Source organism: Schistocerca piceifrons, chromosome 4, assembly GCF_021461385.2.
Source record: "Schistocerca piceifrons isolate TAMUIC-IGC-003096 chromosome 4, iqSchPice1.1, whole genome shotgun sequence".
Taxonomy (NCBI): domain Eukaryota; kingdom Metazoa; phylum Arthropoda; class Insecta; order Orthoptera; family Acrididae; genus Schistocerca; species Schistocerca piceifrons.
The window spans coordinates 421,880,239-421,886,323 of NC_060141.1; the positions used below are offsets into that span (position 1 = coordinate 421,880,239).

The following is a 6,085-nucleotide window of genomic DNA, read 5'->3' on the forward strand; positions in this document are numbered from 1 at the left end:
AAGACTTCCTAAAATTTTCAATTGTTAAACTGTTAACTGAATGCACTGTTTTGGAGGACTGTTTGCATTACTGTATGGAGCTATTTCATATACTGTAACTAGCTGTGCATCACGATCGGACAGACCATTCTTAACAGGAAAAGTTTTTATTTGATTAAATTTATCTTGGTCTATAAAAACATCTATCGGCGTGCAGCTTTCCTGTACCACCCGAGTAGGAAAATCAATAACTGACATCAAATTGAAAGAACCTAGTAATACTTCAAGGTCAAGGTTTCTATCAGACTCTTCCAGAAAGTTTACACTGAAATACCAACAATCAATAATTTGCTTCCCTCTGTCTGACAGATAGCATAACGAACAATCCAAGTTTTTCAAAAATAACCGAAAATTTCCCAATGGGGACCTATACACAGCAAGAATTACAAAAGCACCATTACTTAGTTTAAGCTCACATGGACAATCTTCTTTATATTGCTCTACACAATTTTTTTTTAAATTTTTTTTAATTATTTTCTAAACGTTTCACACTATGACAGATTTCAACTTACATGGCACCTCCTCTCCCTACAGTGTCTCTATCTACATGTGCTGAAAGCTTATATCCACCTATATTTACCTTTTTCATATCTAAGACTGTATGATATTCAGAAAGGCATAGTACATCTATTCCACACTCTCAGTTCCTAAATCTTCTAAACAAACAAGAAGTTCATCTTTTTGTATTTTAATCCCCTGATATTCTGATGCAGTATACTATTTATCACTGAACTTTTATGAGAATCTTGTGATATTTCAACATCTCTAATACCTGCCTGTCTGAGCTTCTCATTAAACTTAATTTCATTCAATGTTTAATCACTGGATACTGATCTTAGCCTAAAAAAGGGGTACTCCCATGAGTTTTAGTGTCCCCCTTAAAGATTTTGCTATCATTTTAGTCCAGTTTACCCTTCCCTTTCCTACTGAGATGCAGGCCATGTCTTGTGAAGTCCCACCTGCCAATTCTATTAACAGGAACAAGACCTATTCTGACAAAGAAGCCGCCCAAAGCAGCTGATACTGTTCCATATTGACCCTCCTGACAGAGTTGGTCAATTGGAGCCAATCATACCACATGAAAATGGGAACCAAGCCAACATTTGTATGGTTCACTGCAGATGCTATTTTCACCAGGTCACACGCAATATTGGAGCCCTGATCCCTATCGGTACTATTTCCTGCACCATCCACTAGTGCAACACGACCCTGCTTTGTAAACCTCTTTCACAATGATCCTACATCCTCTATCACTTGGTTAACTTACACTTTTTCCTGCAAGGTCTGGCCCACACCTCTTCCATGGCTACTAACAACAGAATTTTCCTCCTATTTCCTACTTTTTTTCATGGTTTCCTGGTGAAAGACTGTTGAGTTCTGACTACACTTACATCTACCATCTACCTGAACCACTTCCTTCCTTAACTGAGGTAGCAGAGCAACTCTATTGTTTGTGTCAATGATGAAACTGTCAAGATACCGTCCAGTTCTGTGGTCCCTGTTCCTTGCTACCACTTCCTACCTGTCTTCACACTTCTGCCCCTTAACCTAATCAATTCCTGTCTAGCACTATCCAGTTCCGCCTTAAGGACTCATCTTCCCTTCCAGTCCAGCTATTTTCCTATCCCTTGAACAAATTATGAAATACCATGGAAGATACCCATTTACTTCCCCAATTCCCATGCCACTACATTCCCCCCTCCTGCAATGTAACAATTTGTACAAATGGTTCAAATGGATCTGAGCACTATAGGACTTAACATCTGAGGTCATAAGTCTCCCAGAACTACTTAAACCTAACTAACCTAAGGACATCACACACATCCATGCCCGAGGCAGGATTCGAACCCGAAACCGTAGCGGCCGCGCGGTTCCAGACTGAAGTGCCTAGAACCGCTCGGCCACACTGGCCGGCAACAATTTGTACAACACTTGTTAACATAGAAGAATAAAAAAGGAAGTGATCAGATCAGTGTTGATATGCACGCAACACCCAGAATGAAGTCTAGTTATAGCAACATGAACAGCAGAATGGCTGCTTAATACATGAAGCACTCAAAACTTTCAACAAGTAGTAATAGTTAATAGACAGCAGAAGCAAATAAAAACATAACCACGCATTATTTTATGCTAGAAAACATAAGTGAATTGAACAGGAAGAAACCCTAATAATTGGTACAACGGAATGTACTCTCTGCCATGCATCTCATGGTAGTTTGCAGAGTGTAGACATAGATGAAGAAAAGGTACCTAACCTAGATGTAGAATTGTGTCATCTGAGTGCAAGAGGCTCAAAGTACTGCTGAGGTCCTCATCCTCAGATGGCAAGTGGTAGCTGATTGGGTAGGGTTGCCGGGAGTGAGGGGCTCAATGTCTTTCTGAGGTCCTCCCTCATGGGGAGCATCAGGGGTGGTATTCTCCAAATCTAAACTCTTTCATATCTTTCTATTTTCCTGTCTTCTAAATACATAAATTGTTGATTTTCAGCACTTTTATTTCCCAGTTAGTTTTGTGTTTACAAGTATTAAAGCTTCACCATTGTTAAAATTTTGTTACAACAATAACAACTTCACATTACGTAAATGCACAATTTGGTCTCTAGGTTCAGTTATTTGTGAATTGCAGCAAATAAAATAAAAAAGTCCATGTGCGGATGCAGGCGATAGATGTGGCAGCACTAATTCGCCGAACATTTCTGCAAAGTAACAACACAGCAGCCTATAAGTTTCTGGAGTTAATACACACACTTATATGCTCATGCAAAATGAGAGAGATGGACAGATACTCATGTAAAAACTCTGCCATGCCTGAATAAATCAGTGGTATGGTGGTGGCTTCTGATCCCGCTTCTTCATTTCATCACAAATCATCAACATCATTGGAGTATGAGCTGGCTCACAGGGATCCACTGGCTCACAACAAATTGTATGCCTTTTGTCAGAGTCACTAGAACAAACACAACAATGACCCTTGTTAAGCATACATGACAACAACAGCACATAATTTTTATATAAACATATATGGAGAGGTAGGGATAGTGATATACATATTACATACCATCAGCAGCAGCAGCACCCTGGAACATTGTGGTCGACATCTATGTTGTTGTTGTGGTCTTCAGTCCAGAGACTAGTTTGATGCAACTCTCCATGCTTCACTTCCATACACGTCTACACTCCATACAACTACTTTCAGAAAAGACTTCCTGACACTTAAATCTGTACTTGATGTTAACAAATTTCTCTTCTTCAGAGACGCTTTCCTTGCCATTGCTAGTCTACATTTTATATCCCCTCTACTTTGACCATCATCAGTTATTTTGCTCCCCAAATAGCAAAATTCATTTACTACTTCAAGTGTCTCATTTCCTAATCTAATTCCGGCAGCATCACCCGGTTTAATTCGACTACATTCCATTATCCTCGTTTTGCTTTTGTTGATGTTCATCTTGTATCCTCCTTTCAAGACATTGTCCATTCCGTTCCACTGCTCTTCCAGGTCCTTTGCTGTCTCTGACAGAATTACAATACCATCCGTGAGTCTCAACATCTCTATACAGCCAATAACGTTTGGGCACCAACATTCCAACACTTGCGATGCTGTGAATTGAGTGGGTGGCACGTCATAACTGAGCAATCCTCAAACCGCAAGAATAAAACTAGCTAAGCAAAATGCCCAGAGGATGTTACAATACTGACAGTAACAGAGCTTCAACTCTTTACAGTTTGTCTTCTGAATTAGGTAGCACTCTCACTTTCCCACAGAAGATACCTTCATCTTCGGAGTAAATGTCCTTTATCCTTGCTTCTATTTAATTGCAGGCCTACTCTGTTTTAGCAAGTAACATGACTCAAAGTGTATGGAGATGTTAGGAAAACATTAAAATTTTCCATAAACACTGCCTGTTTTATCAACCTCTTCCCAACATTCTATCTGGAGTTTATCTTTCAACACTGTGTAAATTATTGTTTACGGTTCCGTAATAGGCTACAATCATTTTCTTCTCTAATCTATACATAAATAATTCATAAATTTTACTGTTGACATATGACCATCATTTTCACATTTTTAAAACAACTACTGGCTTATCATTGAAGGTGGTTGTGTCTACGAAGGATCTGTCAACGGCTATTGCACTACGTCCCTCAGTTCTTAAAGGGAACTTTACTTAGGTTAAGAAGCCAAAGCTTGACATCAACAAAGAGATAGTCTCTATCAGTACTACCTGACAGAAAATCTGCATTAAAATCTCCAGAATCGTTAATGTCTGGATGACCTGGTCAAAACTATCACGAAGTTGCTTTATGAAGCTTAAGACATATCTTGCCAGTACTATAAGCTTGAATGTTTCCTGGTCCACTATTGGGGAACAGCATTCAAAGAGCTGTTTAACACAACATTCATCAACCTGAATAGCCTAGGAGTCAACTTCATAACCCCTTTCTTCACACTGATTCTACAGCAGAAAATGTTAGCTTCTACCCATCAACATGAAACTGTCCCATTCCAATGATTTCCAAGTCTTGTTACTATATGCACAACACATGCAATTTACTTGCCCCTTCATTTTCGTATACTGGTATGTCTACAAGAAGTGTTCCCTGTAGTAGTGAGGTTCCTGATGTATAACACAGTATACTAAAAGACTTTTCTTTAATATGACTGACTTTGCCCAAGCTGCAGTATTTTGTTTTTTGCTTGTACTGTTTTCATTTGAAATTATATTTATTCTGCAGGTCTGTCTCTCACACATATTTTCATTAATAAAGACCTAGGGGATGCAATGGGAAGAGACAGATACTGCTTTTGTCAGACTGGGTGTTTATGGCTGTGCAAGTAGTCTCTTGCCAGAAGCATTCATCTTTACTGCTGTTGGCTGTTAGTAACCTGTGATGAGGTGCACAACACCCATTTGTTCCGTATGGCTAGATTGTTCTGCACAATCATAGTCATCAGCAGAGCAGCACAGTTTTAGAAAAAAAAAATGGCCTAAGTATTTACCCCTTGGGGTAACACTGCAAGAAGACCATCTTTGGGCACTGGAATAGTGTTATTTATTGATTACACTTTCTGTCACCCCAGAAGTACTTCAAAGTAAAAGTTAATTAATAACTAAGATTTTAGGGCATAAAATTAGGCTGTTTAATAAGCTCTTTGTACTTCTACAAGATAGTTATGTAGACTTCCACGTTTTTCAGCAAGCATTAGCCTATACGACTAGATAGCTGCTCATCCATTTTTAATAAGATTCTAAACTGTAATGCAATATTGTCATGCCAATACCAGGCTTACTGTGTTTTTGTGTAAAGAAATGCAATTTTTGTGTAATTCATCTGCCTATTGATATGATGCCCTGATAATACACCGTCAGGGTTATTAAGCAACGTCTTTTATTAACTGATTCTGAGAGACTTTTGCATTTTGCAGCATAGGCCTGCCATGATGTACACCTTAAATGTGTATACATGGAATACCTGCACTGAATTAGCTGTTGCCATGAAGCAGAAACAGTAACATTTCAAATAACGACACGAAACCATTTCACTAATAGCAAGAGGGGTTCCCGATAAATGTTCAACACAGTTAATCTCGAATATTCACTCTTCATATTAAGGGGAGCACAAAGTACAGTTATGTTTCGTCTACTACGCCCCTGTGTATTATTCTTGTGAGTGTTACGCTGCAAGTTTCCGTAATTGCTTCTCTGCTACAACTACTTTACACAGCCTAAAATATTGTGCAGTTTTGCTCGTACCATGCGTGGGGCGTTCCGAAAGTAAGTTTCGTCACTGTTTCGCACGGACATCTTATCGGTAAAAGCAAATACACCATGGCATCATGACCTATACACCTAGCACTATTTTACGACGTAGTCGCCATCGACATATGTCGTAGGGTGAAATCAGTTTTAAAAAACCACTCTGTAAAAATTCGGTGCCCTGGGATGCAAGGACATGTTGCACAATCCACTCCACCTCAGCATTAGTTTGGAACTAAAGTCCCGAGAGCGCGTCTTTCAATGCAGGGACCAGTGAAAGTCCGTTGG

The 6,085-nt window shown here is 39.2% G+C and overlaps 1 long non-coding RNA gene across 1 annotated transcript; it reads right to left on the reverse strand.

Annotated features, from left to right (window-relative positions):
- Positions 1 to 2,529: 2,529 nt before the first annotated feature.
- Positions 2,530 to 3,157, reverse strand: LOC124796379. The gene is made up of 3 exons (XR_007016755.1): positions 3,097 to 3,157; positions 2,825 to 2,985; positions 2,530 to 2,734 (listed from the first exon to the last, which is right to left on the reverse strand). It is a non-coding gene; the product is annotated as an uncharacterized LOC124796379 (long non-coding RNA).
- Between the last annotated feature and the right edge of the window lie 2,928 nt (positions 3,158 to 6,085).